This window comes from Callospermophilus lateralis, chromosome 14 (genome assembly GCF_048772815.1).
Source record: "Callospermophilus lateralis isolate mCalLat2 chromosome 14, mCalLat2.hap1, whole genome shotgun sequence".
NCBI lineage: Eukaryota > Metazoa > Chordata > Mammalia > Rodentia > Sciuridae > Callospermophilus > Callospermophilus lateralis.
Genome location: NC_135318.1, coordinates 94,434,551 through 94,457,233, shown reverse-complemented (window position 1 = coordinate 94,457,233; position 22,683 = coordinate 94,434,551).

The following is a 22,683-nucleotide window of genomic DNA, read 5'->3' as shown; positions in this document are numbered from 1 at the left end:
AAACAAAAAGGAATCAAAATGAAAAATCAGAGTTTTGTCAAGTTTTCCACAGCACAGAAGAGCAGCTTCTCAAACGATGATTTTGTAAAGCTCTCTAATATGCTTTCTTTCTCTAATATGACCTCTTTCCTAAGGCAGTCAAAATGGAAATAACGAGTCTCCCCAAAGATCTGGTTAAGATCAGCAAATGGTCTGCAGGCATTCCCCACAGTCATGGTTTGCATGTTGGACGTGTGTAGTTCTTTGTGCACATGTGTTTGTCTTTATCCTGATTCTGTGATTGACATATGAGCAGAAAACTGTTTGTAGCATTAGCTTGAAAACTTGCTTTTCAGAGGAATATCACTGTCCAGCCAGGGCTATTTTGGATGTGTGGGAAGCTCTAATGATCAGTCTGGAAAGTTTTGTGTTTTTTTTTTTGCTTATACCTAATGACAAATGAATTTTCTTTTTTGGCTTCTTAGGCATGAGGCATAAAGAAAAATGGATCTCGCCTAGGCAGCACCTTCAGATTCCTCTGTGTCCTCACTTGACCCTCCCGACAGTGCCTCCTGAAGTCAGCCCACCTGGGCCAGATTTGCTCATTTGGAATCTAGTAACTTTATTTTCTGAAACAGACATGAGAAGCTAATGACAGGAATAAAATGCTGTCTCCTATTCTAATTTTGGTACATTTTTTTAAAGTTATTTCTAATTTTCAGAACTCATTTATTTAGATTTTAAGGACTTTTTTTTTTAAAGCCCCCTTTTGTATAGACTATAACAAATGAGCAGATAAATATACAAAGAAAACACATATAGAATAATGGTTTAAGGTTTATCACAAAGCAAACAAGTTTTAGAAAAATTGAGTATTATCGGCATCCTGAAAGTCTCTTTCATGCTTCTTCCAAATCACTTAACTTATCTTCCTCATCTAAGTGTAAGCGACCCCCTTGATTAGCACAGCGATCACTTCCAGGGGAACTTTCCTTGCTCTCAATTTCTCAATTTTTGTGGCTTCCTGGGTCCTATTTTTTGTTGTTTTCAAAGAGCTGAAGTTTGTACAATCTCCATGGCAATTTCTTATTTCCTTACTAATAGCATTCTTTCTTGAGATGATACTCAAATCTTTTCTTTCAACTCACAATATCAAGATTTCTTAATGGACTTAGCATTATGTGAACCTCTCAAAATCATAAGTAAAATATAGCTTCTATCTGAATATATTAATTTTCTAGAAACAGTGCATATTTGAAAGAACACTTTTTTATTATGGCAAATTTTGAACAAGCACCAAAGTTGAAGCAATAAAATAAATTCCCATGCAGCCATTTGTAACTTTTATTTCACTGCTATTCATTATTTGCCTTTTTTTTTCTTTTTCTTTTCTTGGAGGATGGAGGAGTATTTTAAAGCAAATTCCTGATATCATGTCATTTGTAAAATTTTAAGCATATACCTCCAACGGCCAGTTTTTTCCTTAAATGCCCACCACCTTACTACAAGTACCAAATTGAACAATGATTCCTTCGCCTCATGTAACTCTCAGGCCATAAATCAAATCTCCCCAATTGTCTTACATAGGTCACATTATAGTTGGATTATTATAATCTCAATTATCCTATTTAAGATTCAAGCAAAGTTCGTTCTTTAGGAAACATATAAAGTCTCTTATTTATAATGATCACCCTTCCTCCTTTTATGTTATTAAATTATTAGAGAAACTGGTTTATTTGTTTTCCAGAATATCCTGTTATATGGGTTGAGATATCTTCTCTCTGGTATGAAAATTTAATTTCTAATTCTTCTATCCCTGTATTTCCTGTAAACTAATTGTAAACTGGTGAATGGACTCTGTGTTTGATTTGGTTCATTTTTGATATAGTTGTTACTTTTTAAAAATCACATTTTCAAATTGAAAAAAAAATCAAATTTAAGGGTCCAAAATCTTGAACCCCCTCAAAACTGAAAAAACACTGTTTTAGATGCAAAAACATAAAGGCAAGTAGATTTGATACTCAAAATTATATCCCTTCTGTTGTCTGCACAGTTTTAATCACACTGTCACTTTCAAGTTAATGAGATTTTTTTTGAATAAGCTAATGAAAGAATAATTGGAGTTACAATTCTTTCCCTTTGCCATGCTGAATTATCAATAAAAGTTAAGTGTTTTTAGTCTAAGAAGATTTAGAAATGACAATATAAAGGTAATTACAGTAAATGTGTGCTTGCCCAATTGACCAAATGGAATACTAATTCATTTTAGTGTATTTTGGAAAGTAGTATATTTTATTGTATTCATTGGCTTTTTTTTGGTATTGTGAAAAGAGAATCATAGAAATTATCGAGAAGTATGTAGATCAATCTTCTCCACATTATCATTGACCTGTGATTATTGAACTTTTAATTGAACATGTAAGATGTAGGAAACTTGCTGCCTTTGTAAGACATTCCATTATATTTCAAGATGTCATTAATTGAATAATCAGTTCTGCTTTTACTCCCTGGAGAGTTGGCACACTAATGTTTACTGAGTTTCTATTATTGGCTAGGCACTCATTACAACTTGAAGGTAATTTTTCCAAATCATTAATTTACTTATTTAAAGTCTGTATCTACTATGTGACTAAAATTATTAGGGGGGCAGGTATTATGTGTGAATTATTCAGTATGCATTCTTGGTGCTCAGCTCATGTGTTTGTTAAATGAAAAGTCGGGCGGAGAAAGATTTAATGATTTGCTTTATGATCAAATAGTAAAGCTGTGGACTCTAGTTTCCAACTCCAGACCTTTTTAGACCTGTAAAAATACCCATTCTTAAACTTATTCTCCTTCCACTTTCACATGAGAGCTTTTTTTTTTTTTTTTAAGTATGACACAAATCTGGAGCCTTTTCTTTAGTTTTATCACCTCTTGCTCACTTGGTAAGATGAATACAAATCTTCTTGTAGCCTGAATTCATATTATATGCTCAAGATTTTGTTGCCTAAAAGGAACATGTGTGTGATACTTCAACTTGACTATTACTCTTATTGTGATATTATGATTGTAGTAAAGCAGTCTAAGATTGCATCTGTTTTCTGTTTCCCAACTGTGTCTCACTGTTGAGTCACTCATTGCTTGACCTAAGCCCCAGTCCTCAGTTGTCCCCCTATGTACAGCTGTAGTTATCAATGACTTTTTGCTACTCACTCCCTCTCCCGTATTATGCTAGTAGATTATGGGGTTTTAATACAACTATGTAACATTGGGATAAATCATGGGGCTTACATTTCTATATGTTAAATGACATTTTAATTAAATATGAACCTATGCATTATGCATCTACTTACAGAAATGAAACCAAATCCAAAAACTGCCCAAATCAAGGATGGAGGTGATGCTTTAGCAGGAATACATGGAAAATGACCTAAGGACTGTAACTGGCTTCCAAAGACCCAGTATACCAAATATGTGTCAAAAAGTCATGGCATCTAAGGGATGGCAATTTCATTTCCTCATTAGTACCAACTGTGACCAGGTGGACTGGTGGCCTAAAATGTTGTACCTAAATGCTTTGAAGATGATTCTTATCTCAGTGCCAGGAGTGACCAGTGATATCTGTTGTCAGGGGTGAAAGAGGAGAGTATTGAATGAAAGGAAATTTTAGATACATATTATTGAGTCCTAGAATAATTTCATTATGGTCTGAGACTAGATTATAATTTCAATTTTTAAAATGCCCTCAGTTTGTTTTATGATCCAGGACTTAGTCTATAATGATAAAAGCTATAATCACCTGAAAACAGTGTTGTTGTTGATAGAATATTCTATTGATGTCTATTGCAACCAGCTGGTTTATGATGGCATTATTTAATTCCTCTTCATCCTTGCTGAGTTTCTGTTCACTAGTTCTAGTATTAACTGAAAGAAGAGAGTCAAATTCTCTGTAACAGTGGATTTGTGTATATCTCTTTTAGGTCCTGTCAGTTTTGGCTTCATGTATTTTGAAACTATGGTATAAAATGGATACATATTTAAGATTGCAATGCCTTCTTGTGAACTCTTCCTTTTAGCAATAGGTAATATATTTTTTTGTCCCTGGAAATTTTCTTTGATCTTAAATCTATTTTTAATATTAATGTAACCATCATCTTTCTGTTGATTGGTGTTAGTAACCTACCAATATGATTATACTTGAAGTGAGTTTATTATATCCAGATTAGATTGGGTCTTTTAAAAAATGTATTCAGATAATCTGTGTCTTTTAACTAGTGTGCTTAAACCATTTACGTTTACTTCATTTATTGATATGTTTGGATTTAAGCATATCTTTTTGTTTGTTTCCTGTTTCCTTCTTTCTGGCCTTCTTTGGATTAAAGATATTTAAAATGTTTTATTTGAATTTCTCTGAGTTCTTACAATATAATTTTGTGTAATTCTTTAGAGATGGCTAAAAAATAAGGATCACAAAATTAATAAATAACTTTTCACAGATCAAACTCAAATGATATTTTACTACTCAGTTGGGTTTCATTTATTTATTTTTTTTTTTAACGTGGTGGTGCTGAGGATTGAACCCAGTGCCTCACACGTGTAAGGCAAGCGCTCTACCGCTGAGCTACAACCCCAGCCCCCCTCAGTTGGAATGTAAAAATCTTACACCCTTTAGGACCCCTTAACAAAACCTGCTTTGTGCTATAGGTATCTTATATTTTATATCTCCACTTTAAACCCCATTAGTCATGATTACAATTTTTGTTTCCAATACTCAGACATATTTTAAAGAACTTAAGAGGGAAATGGTTTGTTATTATCACCATGATGTAAGCCATTTTTTGTTGCTCTTCTTTTTTTATTCTGTTATCATTTCCCTCCAGTCGGAAGAGTTTGCTTTAGCAATTCTTTTAGAGATCTGCTAGTAGAAGAGTTGTCTTAGCATTAATTTCTATGAAAATGTCTTTATTTCACTGTCATGTCTAAAGAATATGTAGGTGTTGAGTTCTGAGTTCACAGTCATTCAGTAGTGTAAAAATACGTAGCTACTTCCATCTGGCCTCCATGATTTCTGATGAGAAATCATTTATAATGTTTTGCTTTCCTCTAGCTGCCTTGAAGACTTTTTTTTCTTGTTTTTACCCACTTGATTATTATGTATGGGCATGGAATTTTGGGGTTTATCTTGTTTGGCGTTTGTTGGGTTTGTTCTTAATTTTAGGTTTATGTCTATAGCCAAATTTGGAGACTTTTTGGCTATATTCTCTTAAATATATATATATATATATATATATATATATTTTGCATTCCATACTCTTTCCCTTCTATTTCTGGCACTCTGATGACATGACATAAAACATCAATATCACCCCACTGATGCCTGAAGCTCTATTCATTTTTTTTTTTATTTTGTGTTATGCTGTCTCTATTACTTGATTGGATAATTTCTACTACTTTTTCTTCACTGAGTCTTTCCTCTCTCATCTCCATTTTGCCCTACTCCAAATACATACCTGAAGCATCTAACTTATCAAGAGAAAATATTTGTTCAGCTCACAGTTTTGGTAATCCCCATGTGTTTGACCTCTGGTGAGAGCAGTGGATGGGAACACACCGCGGTGGGATCACATGTATGTGTAGATGTCTTGAAGAGAAGCAGAAAGAAACAGGCTGGGGGAGGCATGCTTTCTTCTTTTAAAACAATCAAGAACTCAAGGGATCACTGGAGAAGTCTCAAAGGGTCATCTGCAAACTATCTCATGCCCCCAGTGACCTAAGGACCATCCACTAGGCTTCTCTTCTCAAAGGTTCCATCAATTCCAGTGGTACCACATGGTTCTCAGGAACCAAGCCTTTAATCACTTGGTCCTTGAGAAATACTGAGACTACACCAAATCATAGCACTGTCAATAGCACTGTCCAATGTATTTTTTTCTATCAGTTGTTTTGTTTTTCATTTTGTTCTTATATATCTTGTATCTTCTTGCTGAGAGTTCTTTTTTATTATTTTAACTTTTTTGGATGAAATATTCACAGTTGCTAGTGTTGAGCATTTTGGTCTTTGTCAGATAATCAAATAACTGTGTCATGTTGGCATTATTGTCTATTGGCTTTTTTTTTTCTTATGTGAGCCGACATTTTCTTGGCTCATCAGATGTTGGGTATTTTTGATTATATAACAGACATTCTGAACACATCACATCAGGAGCCTCTGGATCTTATTTAAGTTCTATGGAAAATACTGCTATTTTTGTCTCAGCTAGCATTTAATCTAGTTAGAATCAAGCTACAAATTCCTACCCATCTTCTAATGTCAGCACAGTTTTCAGACTCCTCTTAGGATAGGTCCTGTGTGTCCAACACCCTGTGGTCAGCGCCCACTGCCTTGGGCAATGGTCTGTAGATTACTTCAATTGCTGAAGTGTTTGGTATCCCAGTTAGGATCAGAATCACACACAGTGGTCAGGGGTGGGACCAGGAGTTCATAAACAACTTTATGAAGTCACTTTCCTAATCTCTCCCTTTCTATGATTAAAACATAATTTTGGATTCTCTGCTATCCCCCTTTTGGATTCTATCCAGAAACTTGGGGCTTTAATGACTTTTTTCCTTTCCTAGTCCACAGTCAGTCCTCAGGCTTTCCCTGGGGTTTAGCATGTCTGTGTCTCAGAACTCACTTTTATGTTTTGGGCTGCATTGAATTCAAGTCATGGGCTGGAGGACAAGAAAAAAGGTAAATTCAACACAAAGATTCCTTGGTATTTCAAGTTCTGATGTTCTTCCTCACCGTGCCTACTGCTATTTGTTTTTCAGAGTCTTCAAATAATTGCCCCGTGCGTTCTTTCTGAGTTTTATAGTTGTATTCAATGGGAAAGAAAGAGGAAAGCATACTTAAATCTTTTTATTTGGAGCTGAACCATGAATTGAACTTATAATTTAAATTTCATTAGTTTTAATTAACTTGAATTTAAATGGTCAGTGGACAGCACAACTTTAGAATGAATGATATTGTGAAAGCAATGGTACATTCTCCATCAGACTCTATTATGTAAGTTCTCTGGGAGAAAGTAACATTCCTTGCCAAATTATCGATCTGATGCTGCCAAGAGGCCATAGCAATCCTCCATAAAACAGACGCCTTTATTAAATAGATACCTTGATGAAGCAGCATAGAAGATCTAAAAGCACCAAATTCAGTGGCTTTCAGAATATCATGTTTATAACCAGAGATATTAAAACTTTTTATGTTTAAATCAGGATGTATAAAAATATAGGAAAGAGCAAAATTTGAATTTTTCATTTGCATTACCAGAGAAAAATGTTCATCAAACAATTTGCTAACAAGGCAGCTACCTTAATGACTGGACTTTGATGTTACTCTAAGCATAAGAAAGTACTCAATATTTTGATGGCTATCATTTCAGTTTTTCTGGATGTCTCATCTATAGTGCAGGTGCACAAATATACAGTATATTAGGCAGTAAGTTTTATGTGGCTTAGTTTTGAATTACAGCTTTTATACAGGTAGAAATTTTACTTACAAAGAAAACTGGTAATCAAATTTAGGTACTGTCATAATTCTGGCTCCTATAACATCTTTGTTTTCTTTGCAAATTCTGGCTCCTTTAACATTTTTGTTTTCTTTGCAAATTGAAAACAAACAGAAAATATGATAGATGATGGAATTCATCTTTATTTTTCAGGATGCCACTTGTATGTGTTTATTTCAATATTATGAGTTAGAACCTTGGTATAATGTTATGCTGAAGGTTAATACTGAAGGATACGTCTTGTGTGGTGACTGTCATATGCTTTTAGTAGCTAAATCATTTTCCGAATTGATGATAAACCCAGATATGTTGAATTCAACATTATAATCCCAGGCATTGTAAAGAGAGCTTTAGCATTATATTTTTGGTTGGATGATTACCTTTAACTGTAGATATTTCCTATTATCAATCGCTTAGGCAAATCTAGAGGGAGTAGAAGTTGTCTCTGGATATTTTTTATTGTTTTTATTTTGATATTGTAAACATATTTCCATTTTTATTTTTCTTTGTCTAATTTAATTTTGTATGAAGAGTTTAGTAGAAGCAATGAGAAAAGAGCAAAAGTCAACCAAAAATTATGTCACTAGAAGTTTTTTCCCTAATAATTCTACATTAGTCAAAATTTATTTTGTAGTTTTGTAGTTTGTTTGACAGTTACAGAAATCCAAGGAATGCACATAAAAGAATGATTATGTTAAGACAATGATGCTTCTGGGGAACACAAGGCTCATTCAGATTTTCCTTGGAGATGGGTTAAGAAGTTTCCAATGTTTAGAAATCAGAAATCACCTGTAACCAAAAAATGACTATCTGCTGAAAGCAATATTCTTCTGTCCCACAGATATTTAGTGAATGATTACTCCATTGTAGACATTAGGAAATTGCTGTGAATAAAACTTGAAAAAACCCCTGTTCTCATGAAACTCACACACAAGTTTCTGTACAGTTTATACCTATGGACATTTGAGGTTGATTGCTGAACCTGATCAGGCTAGGTTCCGAAAGTACTAATGATCTGAGAAAATTTGTCACCCACCTTAGTATATCATAATTTTGGAGATTACACACAAGTTCCTTATTAAAAGTTTTATATCAAAGACTTTTTCTAGAGATTTTAAAAGTATTTTCTGACATCTTATTTTTTAGAATCTCCCAGTATGAGTTTATTAGTGTCTTAGTCAAATTCCTTTCTGATTGGAAGGACCTCATAAAAACCCATCCATAAGATAGTTTAAAAAAAATCAATGATTTTCTCTTTGGGTTTGTAGGATAGTAGTAGTACCTAAAAAGGTCTGTCAGGATGTGCTTATTTTAATGACATTTTATTTTTCTGTTATGAAAGTTGCAAATTGTATGAGGTTCTAGAAATTTGCCTACTTCACTAAATTCTAACATTAACGGTTAACCTATTAACACGTATGTTCAGATAAGAGCCCTTGCGGGTTGGAGATGTTTTTCCACCTTGTGAGAGTGCTGACCATTTGATTTCAAGATGACAAGGAGGCTGTGCACCCCTCTCTTATGACTGGCATGTGGCCAGGAGAAAGATGAGCAGGTGAATCTGGACTTCAGTGTTAGAAGGAGGTTCAAGTAGACAGATTTAGATGGGGAAGCTTTGGTGACAGGGACCAGCAAGCTGGCTGTGTGTTGTTCATGTCTGATGGGATGCACTTTCTTGAGAAGGCTTTGGCTGGAGGAGGAAGGTAAGACCTCAGCTTTGGATTTGCATAGGTATGACTTAATATCTATGCAAACCAATCAAGACACAGAACTACCACAGAATAACAAGATGACAACCCCTCCTTTAGTAATTCAGCTACTAGAATAAAGGTGTAACGTTCCAACAACGTGTTTTGGAGTGTCTTTTCTATACCAGGTTAATGCCTTAGTTACTGAACAAAACAGGCAAAATGACTGGTATTCACATTGCAGTGAAGATAGAAAAACAAAATGCCTCTGTGAAATATTGGATATTTAAAATGGTGATAGGTGCTGTACAGAGAGCACCGATTGCTATGGAGGGAGCTGTGTGTGCAACTGTAATTAGTGAGGCTGGGGGGTACTCACTGTCAGAGTGATCTCCTTCGGTCAGATTATGCTGAACTTTTGGGTTTTTTAAAAATAATTACCTAACTATAGATGGGATCCCTCTCAAAAATCATTCTAAGCTTCTTTGGAGTTTTTTTAAGCAATTACCTCACGATAGATGGGATAATTTTCAGGGTCCAGAGTAGTGATAAATCTGAGCTTAGACCAATTCTAAGTAGTCTGAGCTCTGAAGACTGGGGACTTTGGTCAGGAGAGCTGAGAAGTCCTATTTATATCTAGGCAATAATCATGAAGAAGTTAAAGGACTTGCGTGTCTATTTAAGCCTCTATTCTTGCCATAAAGGAGATAAAGGACCTAGAAAAAGGCAACCCTAAGCAGATCAGCAGAATTTAAAGTCAATAACTGGAAGGAGATGATGACTACCTCAGACAGGTTAGAACCAGGATGGGAACAGGCCATCTTTAGTGAAAGCTTCACGCGCTGGCATCTGGAACACCATTCTGGTTGATCCATTGGCCTACTCCCCAGGATAAGTAAAAATACCCATGTATTTAAGGTGAACTTGGAGGTCTGTGGTTCTGCAACCGTCAACCAGGTCAGATCTACACGCTCAGGTCTGACTTGAGTCGGTTTGCCTATTAAGATAGAAGATGCCCAGATGAAATTTGGATTTCAGATAAACAATGAATCATTTTGCACTATAAGTGTTTCCCAAGTATCACGTTGGGTATACTTATGTAAAATTTTTATTTTTCTGAAATTCAAATTTAACTTAGGATTCTCATTTTTTATTTCCTAAATCTAGCATCCTTGTATCTGATGTTCATTTGGAGGTCCCTGTCCTGGTGGGATTTTAGGTGTGTGGTGGAGAAAGACCTTCCTTTTCAGCAGCATTTTGCTTCTTAGGGAACCTAGCTAGCATTTTGTACTTCAGGGATCCTATCTTAAAATGAATACTTAGGGGCTTTTCACAGACCTACCATCATATACGAGCATGGAATATAATTTGCTCTAATTCTATCATATTATAGCAGAGGTGTAAGTAAATCTTAGGAAAGAATTTTTTTCCTTAGATAATGTTTAATTTGTTGACACCACAGGACTGATTTTGAAAATTTAAAGTCAGAGTGGTGCTAGGATCCTGTCACACATAATGGGTCTCCTTTTTATTTTCTATGATGCTTCCTGAAACATATCTATAGAATCTGATGGAGTCTGTCATACACACATGAAAACCAAAATGCTTTAGCAGCAAGAATTGACCGAATAGATTACGTGTCATAAAAAGAAAAAAAAAAATCTCCCCACTATGTTTGTTGGCAACTTAATCACTGTGTGATAGCATTGAAAGGTTGAAAGGTGGGGCCTAATGGAAGTGCTTAGTTCCTGAGGAAGCTTTTCTTATGAATAGATTAATGCCATTATTTAAAAGACTCATGGGGGTGGGTTTTTTCTCTCACTCTCTTTCCCTCTCACTTTCTGCTATGTGAGGATGTAGCAAGAAGGCTCTTATTAGACCAGATGCTGACAACATTCATCACATGGACTTCTCAGCCTCCAGAACTGTGAGCCAATAAATTTCCGTTCATTATAAATTACCCAGTCTCAGGTGTTCTGTTATAGCAGAGGGCAAAACAGGTGAAGACATGCAGATGACTTTTTCTAAAGAAAAAAATTTAAATGGGATAAATAATTCTAATGGTGAAAGTATTGTTTCTGGGAATAATACTTAAAAATATATTCAAAATATATTTTTATACTTTTAAATATTTTTACTTGGCAAAGTAAGGAGGTGATGGCTAAATCATGCACACTTTTTGTGGTCATCATAATGTCATAATGTCCTATGTCATTTTTTTCTTAGAGTATTAGACTCTTATTTTATTCCTAGCACAAAAGATGTAGTATGTCTTTTTATTCACCTTTGATTAAATTCTTACCAGTTTTGAAGATCTGCAGATAATTACTCAAAGAGTCACAGGACAGTTAAGCACACTAACTGAACACGAGCATTCAGACAATACCTTGGTATTTCAATTAATTTTTATATGAATTTCTATCAGTATTTTTCTATTTGTACTATTGTAACTTTTAGATAATTTAATAACTACATGAGTATACTAATTATAGCTTCTTTGGAGTGAGGAAGATCACACAGAAAATGCCATCTTGAGGGGTCAGATTATACTGTGTTCTTAGAATTCACTTTGAAATTCATTTGTTAAAATCAAGTTTATTACCAAATGAAGGACATCATTTTAAATTGTGACTTATTTTCAAGTTTAAACGCCATATAGAGTTGAGATGGAGTGAGGTTATTATTATTTTTTGCATCTTTAAAGTTCGTTCCTTTTAGTTATGCATAATATTGGGGTTCATTTTGACATAATTATATAAGCATGGAATAGAATTTGCTCTAATTCTATTCCCAGTAATACCCTGTTACCTTCCCTATTCTCTTTCCTCTATTTATTTGTAGTTGTTTTAAAATTAGTGTCTTGTGGACATATACATGGAAAGGCAAGATTCACTTTGGTAGATTTAGATCTTGAATATACTTCTTTTCTCATTTCTTCCCATACTATCCTGTTCCTATCTTGGTTTCTTCCTAAGTGATCTTACCTGTTCCTACAAGCACTTTTTCTTTATCTAAGATACATATTCCTGATACTTGACTTTGTACTATCTATTGGCAGTTGGAATATGTGCAGGAGGGCTTAGCAAATAAGGCGGTGGTGCCAGGCTTTGAATTGGAGGTTAGTGAGTCAAAGAAGCAGAGAAAACAAAGAGTTCACGTGGGTGTGAATAAACAGAATTCAAATCCTTCTTCCTGGAACATTCAGACCTGTGGTGCCAGTGGCCATGTTCAGTGGCAAGGACCAACAGTGGGAGCTACCATGACCTCACCAGAGGGTTCTGATGGCATGATTTTCACTGTGTTCTTAGAAGACTGGTGTTCTATGGTTTCTACATATTTTTCAAGTCGGAGTCTCTGAACATTTTGGAAGTTCTGTGAGCTGTCCAACATGTTTCCAATAAACTTCTTTCTGCTTTAGTTATCCAGAGTTAATTTCTATTGTTTGCTGGTTACCATAATGCTCAGATTCATAACTTAAGCCTAGACTTCTTTCCTGAGTTTCAAATCTGCAGGCCAACTTGAAGTTTTCACATAGTCCTCTTAAATTATTTGCCAAAGACAACTTATTTTTATCTCCCAGGCCTGACATTCCCCCAAGTCCTACCCATTCTAAACTCTTGACTCAATTCAGTCATTGAGCATCATGTTATATGATGGATTTGAATTTTATTGGCTGCACCAAACCAGCAGACCAGTAAATAACCTGAACAGCTCAGTAGGAGAATAGATATCCTATGAGTAATAAGGACCCTCTGAAGGCTCAAAGTTAACTTTAAGAGAGTGGATTCACTTGTGTCTGAGGTGTGCTTACGGCTATCAGCATTACCTTGTGCTGCCCACACTCCTCCAGCCTGCCCTTCCTGTCTTGGCTGAGCATGCTTGGGACTCACTGGTCATCTTTGGTTCATTGACCGTGTCCAGCTGTTTCCATTCACAGGCTGTCTATCTGCACAGGTTGTTCACTGGTTGGAAGCCTCTTCCCTTCTCTTCACTTCACTAGCTCCTCCCCATTTCTTCATCTTCCCTGATATCCCACAACTAAATCACATCTCCCTGATACTGTCTTGTATTTTTTTTCTAGTTTGAAAGTATTTATATGGGCCTGTATTTATTTGTTTATTGTTTTCTTCTATCACCAGCCTATATGCTTCCTGAAGGCAAGCAAGGACCTTATCTAGTCTACTTATTGTGTCCCCAGTGCCTACACAGAGTGAAGCAGGTGGTAGCTCATCAATAAATATTTTCTGGATCTGTGAATGAATGAAAGAAACTCCTAAGCATGGGGAATGGAAGATGAAAGATATAGAGAGGTCCATTGCTTCTGCCCTATAGTCAGTTGAACTGTGCTGAACTGAGTTCCCATCTAATGAGATAATTCTTTTTGAGTGGTGGGCATTGAAAGTTTAGGGAAAATATGATCTGGTAGGTCTTCATGTAGGGTCATTTAGGCCTCTTAATGTCTTTTGCCTTTTTAAATCTCACACATATGGGTACTGTCAAGAGTTGGTGGTCCCCAGACAAGCCCTCAGCAGCATTTGTGACCTCCTTTACCTATCCAGGGTGGTACCAAGTTGCCATTTTTCTCACCATATATGCTGCTTTCCTGGTGGATTATCTGTCACATGCTTTTGAAGGCAGGGCTTAATTAGCTATGTGTTCCCTCCACAGCCACCACCTGTCCACCATTTTGGACTACTGCCACTCATAGCCGGCCTTCCTTTCCATTTTTGGGAGCTTCATTTTTCACCATAGTAAATGTTTTCTGGTTGGATTTTTCCAGAGATGGTAAAGACCCTTATTACTTATTAAAAGCAGGAAAATGTTTGATAGGTGTACACACATCTTGTTTCTACTGGCTGTGTCCTTTTCTCAGCTCCATAATAGACTTAGAAGACATTAATGTCATGTTTTCCTACTTTTCAATGTATGTTTTTACCTGTTACCTATTTCAGCAAGAAACGGCTGGGAAGGGCCACCTATTTTCTTGAAGTACTGAGTATAATGTTCCCTTTGATTTCTTGGTTCCCAAGTTTTCAGTATGGGGAAAGACAACTTTCCAAATCATCTTGGGGCAGCTGATCTTCAGGAGGCTATAGCAGATGCCTGTTTTCTCTTTTAGTGAAGAGTCTGGCTATTCAGAAAGAAGGAAACTCTCTTCTCTCATATATTTAGCCTTATTGATACCCTCAGACTCCCAGAAATAATATGCAGGTTACATGAGCCCATTTGTTTTATAGCATCCTCAATATCTGAACAGCTCTAAATTTTTATGTGATTTACATGAATGAACAGAATATTAAATTATCAATTTCTTGAAAGCATCAATCTTTCCCCACTATAACCCAATAACACTTCTGACATATTTTTTTTAATATGAGGAGAGGGATTTTTTTTCCTAATTAGGAACTTGTTAAGATTTGTCTGAAACATATGAAGGTGTCAGGCTAGAGATATATAGTTTGATTTAGTAAGTTTGCAAATTGCTGGGGAAGAATTATCCCTGGTAATAACACAACTCTTGGTGTCTTAATCATGCCTGTCTCTTAAAAATCTTGAAGTTATACCCTTTATAACTGAGTATGATGATTTAAATGATCACCTTGAATAGAGAGCACTCCTAAAGCATGACTGATTATAAATTGTAGGTACCCAAACTCTTAGAACTCAAAACAAAATTCTAATGCATTATATTCTAACCACTTGCATCAATGTTTTTATGAATTTTATTATTGTTCGTTCATGTGGAAGCGTGGTTAAGTCTGTAATACCAATACTGGTGATGAGGGATCATAACATGGAAAACCTAAAATAATGAGGTATTCAAAAATCACTGAAATGCTTTCTACCTTCCCATACACTATACCTCACCTATCTACTTATGTTTTGCTTAGGCTATCATTAAAGTCAGTTTATAACCCTTGAACATGTACTCATAAGGGCTAAGGTAAATGATGGGCAGGTGTTTTGTAGTACTCCTCATTCAGGAGCATGACCTAATTTTTTGCCCCCTACTTTTTTTTCTAGCCTGCCACCATTTTCTCGCCCTTCCCATAGCCTTGAACTGTCAACCATGGTCTCATTGGTCTTGCATCTCCAGAGTTCTACTTTCCATTGACTCTTTCTTCTGAACCTGTGAACAATCCTCAAATCTAAAATATGTCACACACACCCAAACACACACACAACACAGACACACAACTTTTTGAACCTGATGAAAAATATTCTTTTATCGCTAACCCTCTTGAGATCATGATATATATACAGTCTAACTTTACTGCTTCATATTTTATTTACTTTTCAATAATCTGAAATTTATTTTCACCTTCCCTTTTGGATTAGTTTCCTAAGGCCACTGTAAAAATTCACCATAGACTTGGCATCTTAAAATAACACTAAATTATTCTCTTATAGTTCTCAAGGCTGGCATGTGTCTCTAATCCCAGCAGCTTGGGAGGCTGAGGCAGGAGGATCACAAGTTCAAAGCCAGCCTCAGCAACAGCAGGGCACTAAGCAACTCAGTGAGACCCTGTCTCTAAATAAAATACAAAAAAGGGCTGGGGATGGGGCTCATTGGTCAAGTTCCCTGAATTCAATCTCTGGTACCCCCCCAAAAAATATATATATATAATTTGCATAAATTTTGCAATAAAAATCCTCCTCCCTCTTTCCATCAACACATTCTCTTTAAAACTTAATCTCATGGCCTTTGTAGCTCTCTTCAATTTCATTTCAGGATCTTCCTTCACCTCTGTACTAACCTGCCATCATCTACTGAATAGGAGAAGTTCACACCTCAGGGCCAATACTTATTCTATTATCCCGGATTCTTCCTGTGGGCCTTCGGGGCAAAGCATAATATTCAAAGGTATGACAATTAAATGCATTTTAAATTTAAGTAATTCTTTTCATTTTCTCCTTGCTTTGTTATTGCAGAGAAAATAATGGCCTATCAGGATTGGAGGTTCTGTTGGATTTTTCTGTTAGTAAAACAGGAAGGTGCTACCCAGCCCAAGGCCTCACTTAAATGGTTCATGTCTCTCATTTATTCTTTCTTTATTTCATATCTTCATCCCACACCTCTTTATTGAACACCTACTATTTGTGTTGGACACTGTTCTAGACACTGGAGGGTAAAATAACAAGCAAAACTAACAAGGTCGCTGCCCTTCTGGAGCTTATTAATGAATGAGGTACCTGTATGAATCAAATAGAGTGAAATAAAAGCAGATGACATCTGTATCAAATGGTAAAAAGAGGTGTTGGGTTTTATTATAGTGTTTCACGGGGTACCAATTTAGTCTAAGGATTCAAAAAATTCTCTGAGGAAATAGTGAATGGCATAGGGCAACAGGACATTCTCAATAGCCCTTATTAATGTATTACATGGAGATTAATTTGAGGGGAAAATCCTGTTTCAAATACAAGTTTAGGTACTAATTGGAAATTTGCAGGTTGTTCATATAGAAAATATGTTCTCTAAATATGTTTCTGAAAATATAAAATATGTTAGGACTGAAAGTGGCAATAAGAGACCGCATAGTAATTTTTTTTTTTTTTTTGGTACTGGGGATTGAACCTGGGGGCACTTGACCACTGAGCCACATCCCCAGCCCTACTTTGTATTTTATTTAGAGACAGGGTCTCACTGAGTTGCTTAGTGCCTCACTTTTGCTGAGGCTGGCTTTGAACTTGCGATCCTCTTGCCTCAGCCTCCTGAGCTGCTGGGATTACAGGCGTGTGCCCTTGTGCCTGGCAACATCATAGTAATTGCCATGGATGTGCTGAGGTGTAAATATCTCTATATTAACATGTGGAATCCCCAAAATAGCTTTGTGAGAAAGGTGGAGAAAGATTTTGCTTTTCCAAAGTGTTTCCCAGAGTCTCCATGGGAACCTGGCTTGCTCATTGCTTACTCAACAGCCACAAAGAAGCTTGTTCTCTTAATTTCATTTTTCTTTTCCTTTAACCTCAGAATTCAGTGATTTACGTGTTAATTATTCTCCCCATACGTCCTGTTGTCATCGCTCTGCACATAACGCCTGTTTCATTTGATTTTATATCTTCCTCTCTCTTCTTTTATTCCTTCTATTCCACGTCTTCTTATATGCATACGTGCATTCTACTTAGTACATCCAGAGAAATTTGCTCTTCACCTCAACTTCCTCTTCATTTATAGTCTCACTGGTCAAAACTGCTCTGACATGAATGGGCTTGGAGGACACTGTGTTAAGTGAGATACATTTGGCACAGAAAGACAAATACTGCATGCTCTCACTTATATTTAGAAACCAAAAATGTTGATTTCATAGATAGAGAGACAAAAACTGGTTATCACAGTCTGGGAAGGTGAGGCATGAAGGAAGAATGGAGTGAGGGTGATCAGTGTATAGCTGGGTGGGAGGAATAAGTTGTAGGCACAGTAGGATGACTATGGTTAAAAACAACTAATTGAATATTTCAAAATATCAAACAAATATGATTTTGAAGATTCCTGACACAAATAAATAATAATTATTTGAGGTGATATCTGTGGCATTAACCCATATCTGATTATTATACATTGTATGCATGTATTAATTTAATACAGTGTTCATGTGTCAATTAAGAGAAACCCCCTGCTATTGGGTGTCAATAATTCTATATTCCACCTATCTCAGAATTCCAGCTTTCTCTCTATCCATACTATCACTCTTTTGTCCAGAATTGCTATCATTTCCCAGTCAATTGTAATTGATGTCCCTAAGTGACCAAAATAACTCTCTTAAAATACATTTCAGACTATATCACTCCCCTGTTTAAAAACCCTTCCAGGCGAGATTTTTTTTTTTTTAATCAAAGTCCTTAAAATGGTCTTACAACTCTTCCTGTTTTGACTCTGTGTGTAATCCTGGCTTGGTATCCTCTTCATAAGCACCAACTTTCACTATATACAGAGCTACTTGCAGTCTTCCAAATGTACTTCTTGTTTCTTGCCCCTGTGCTTTAGCACATGGTATTCAAAAGGCAAAGATGATTAGAGAAAGGTACTCCAGTTCCTAAGGTGACATGAAGAAGATTTGGGCCTACTTTTTCTTTTATTAGGCACAGGGTTTCTGTTCTAAGTCTTTGATCCACTTTGAGTTGTTTTTTTGCAGGGTGAAAGAGGTTTCATTTAATTTTGCTACATATACATTTCTAGTTTTCCCAGCACCATGTGTTGAATAAGCTATCTTTTCTCCAGTGAATGTTTTTGGTGCCTTTGTCTAGTATGAGATAACACTATTTATGTGGGTTTATGTGGGTTTGTCTTTGTGTCTTCTATTTTGTAGCATTGGTCTACATGTCTGCTTAGGAACTGACTTCCTTAACAACACTCCCAAAAGACAAGAAGTAAAATTAAGAATCAATAAATGGGATAAATTCAAACTAAAAAGCTTCTTCTCAGCAAAAAAAAAAAAAAAAAAAAAAGATCAATAATGTGAAGAGAGAGCCAACAGAATGGGAGAAAATCTTTACCACATTCACCTCAGACAGAGCACTAATCTCCAGGATATATAAAGAACTCAAAAAACTTAACAACAACAAAAACACAAATAATCCAATCAATAAATGGGCTAAGGAACTGAACAAACACTTCACAGAAGAAGAAATACAATCGATCAACAACTTCATCATCTCTAACCATTGATAAATGCAAATCAAAACTACTCTAAGATTCTATCTCACTCCAGTCAGAATGGCAATTATCAAAAATACAAGCAATGTTAAGTGTTGGTGAGGATTTTGGGGGGAAAGGTATACTCATGCTTTGCTGATGAGAGTGCAAATTGTTGCAGCCACTTTGGAAAGCAGTATGAGGAGTCCTCAGGAAACTTGGAATGAACTGCCATTTGACCCAGCTATCACATTCTTTGTTTATACCCAAAGGACTTAAAATCAGCAAACTATAGTGACACACCCACATCAATGTTTATAGCAGCTCAATTGACAATAGCTAAACCATGAAACCAACCTAGATGCCCCTCAACAGCTGAATAGATAAAGAAAAGGTGGTTCATACACACAATTGAATATTACTCAACTTTTAAAAAAGAATGAAATTATGGAATTTGTAGGTAAATGGATGGAGTTGGAAAATATCATGCTAAGTGAAGTTAACCAAACCAAAAACCCAAAGACCTAATGTTTTCTCTGATAAGTGGATGCTGATCCATAGTGGGAAGGGAGGGTAGAGAAGAGAAAAGGAACTTTGGATTGTGTGGAGGGGAGTGAGGGGAGGGGTGGGGTTGTGGGAATGGGAAGGACATAATAATGTTTAAATGAGACTCAGATGTTGAGAGCCACAGCCGAAGAGGCTCCAGCAAACTTTCAGACTGCCAGCTGATGATTGGCTCACAGCGGCCCCAGCAACACCTAGCTGATTGGCTCCTCTGTGGAGATGCTCATTGAGCTGTTTCCCTGCCCTTTCAGACTACCAGCTGATGATTGGCTCACAGCGGCCCCAGCAACAACTAGCTGATTGGCTCCTCTGCGGTGATGCTCATTGGGCTGTTTCCCTGCCCTTTCAGACCACGGAGCTGCTCATTGGGGGACTTTTTTGGCTCCGCCCATGCGACCCAGCCAATCGGCCTCAAGAGCAGGAGGATGGTGGGAGAAAGAGGTTGTTGGGGTGTGTGGCGTGTGGGAAGCCGGTGGTGGCAGTTGGGCTCTGAGGGTTTTTTCCTGAGGAGCTGTTTTGTTTATCTTGTGTGGTTCTAAAAATAAAGTTAGTTTCTTTTGACAAGTGGCTCCTGAATTGTGCCCAGCCAGACTGCGGCACTCAGACATTATTATTTTATATACATGTATGATTACACTCCTGGTGTGAATCTGCACCATGTACAGCCAGAGGAATGAGAAATTGTGCTCTTTTTGTGTGCAGGGTGTCTGGGTGCATTCTACTGTCACTTATAGCTAATTAGAACAAATTAAAAAATTAAAATAAATAAAGAAAAAGGTACTCCAAATAGATACTCTGGCAAGAGAAAAGGCATAGAGGAGAGTCACATAAACAATATGTAGGGAAGTATTTATAAGGAATAATTAAAAAAGATTGTGGCATGTGCAATTATGTATGTGTGTGTGTGTGTGTGTGTGTGTGTGTGTGTGTGTATAAAAGCCAAGAGGAGACCAGTTAGAGTGGGCCCAGTTGCTACATGTAAGATCAGGGAAGTAGGAGGGTGGAACAATAAAGGGGAACTCCTGAAGGTTTGAGGAAAGGGGAGTGACATGGGTCTTGCTGCTGGTTGCCTGTGTCATTGAGTGTCATGCAGAAGAGATTGCAAGTAGAGTAGATATGTCAGGTGTCTGCTGGGACAGTTCAGGGCATTGTTTGCCACCACTGATTACAGAATAGCCAGGAACTCATCTGAAAGGTGGCAGTGAGTCTCTTTAATACCCCCAATGAATAAACAAATTATTTGAATTTTCCCTTTTAAAATTCATCAGAGTGATGCCTCCTAATGTTTGTCTAGTATGTGTGTGTCTAAAATCTACAAATAGGTTTGGGATTTCTTACTTGGATTTAAATTGATTTCTCTTTAATCATCTATTGTGCCATCAATATATATAATGAACCCATGGGGTACAGTCAAGAAGCATTAAGAAAGTTTATGTTGATATTAAAGAAGATAATAAAAAGCCTAAAATTCTAATAAAACTTCAAATTTAATTTAAAATATTTTGCATTTATTTATCAAAACAAATCTGTAATTTCATTAGAATAAAGTAAAAAATTTTGTATAATATATATCAAGATTTTACCAATGCTTCAAAAATCAACAATAAAGAGAAAACCATATAATAACGATCATATTTCTTTTATGATTTTATTTCTTGGACATGAAGCTGTTCCGAATCCCAGTGTGTTACTTGTCCACTGTATCATGCATTACCTTATTATTTACAATTACAAGTCAAAAAGTTTTAATAATAATAATATCAGTTTTATAAAGGCAAGAATTTCAACTAATGAAAATATTTTAGGCCAGGTGCAGTGGCACATGCCTGTAATCCCAGCTGCTCTGGAGGCTGAGGCAGGAGGATCATGAGTTCACAGCCAGCCTCAGCAAAAGCAAGGTGCTAAGCAACTCAGTGAGACTCTGTCTCTAAATAAAATACAAAATAGGGCTGAGGATGTGGTTCAGTGGTCAAGCGCCCCTGAGTTCCACTCCTGGTATCAATTTTTTTATTAAAAAATATTTTAAATATATCTTAATATTGAAACACATGGTTAAATTTTAATGCACAATTTAATATGTACCCCCAATATAAATAGGAGAACACTTAGAGATGAATAAAAAAACTCATTCTTGATTGATTTCCTATGAACTGAGCTCAGAAATGTTCTTGGGCCAGTCCACAGTGGACCAGGTTACTGCCTAGGTGTACATCATGTTCTATGGTCACATGTTTTATCTTGATAATTTTGAGAGAGTTGAGGTGAGCATCCAAGGTAAGTGGGCCTGGGAATTTCCAGTTAGTCTACCTATAGTGCTATGTTTTAGCCTTTTTTCCTGAAAAGTAACCATGTTGTTCCAGTAGGTGTGATGTGATTCTCAACCAAATATTATGTATAAACTTGGGCTCCTAGATGAGGTCCTTACTCGACATACTAAGTCGTATCTTGACTTCCTTGGATCTCATAAGATCCTTCCTCATGAAAATCCTGTTTGACTTATCCACCTGTAGCTGCAATATAATCTATCAGTCTTAGTCTACTATTGATATGACTGATGCAGTGATCAAACATAGTTTCTTTTAAAAAAAAACTGTATTGACTCATGCTATCTCTCAAATAATTAAGTTAAAATAATTAGCATATGTCATTTGTTAAATGGTAAGAAATCAAAATTTGTCTCTATATTTTGAAATTGCCAAGTACACTAAAATTAATAATGTATTTATTTAAGAAAGATGTACATTTTAAACTTAAAGTTATTTATCATATGACAAAAAAATGATTATTTAAAGTTTCTTTGGTGGATGAAAATTACTAAGGATCATTGAAGTCCTCGTAATTCAAACATGTGGAACATGCTGGTTTAAGAGAAAGGTAGTAATGCCTTAAGAAATGAAAGTAGAATGTGGAGGTAAGAGACTTTTTCAACAATATTAAAATTTCAAAAACATCTAATGAACTTTCAAGGGAAAATTCCACATAGGTGATTGGTGAAAATTACCCTCCAAAATTCTCCTATGTAGTAATCCCTTCTTATCCTTGGGGGATATGTTTCAAGAGACTTAGTTGATACCTGAAACCATGTATGATACCAAATTCTGTATATACTATGTTTTTTCCTATACATACTTATGATAAAGTTCAACTTATAAATTAGATTAAAAAATTAGCCAAAATAATGACAAAAACATTTATAACAATAAACCATAATAAAAGTTATACAAATATGGTATCTCTCAAAATGTCTTATGCAACTCTACTTATACTTTCTCTGGTGATGATGTGAGAT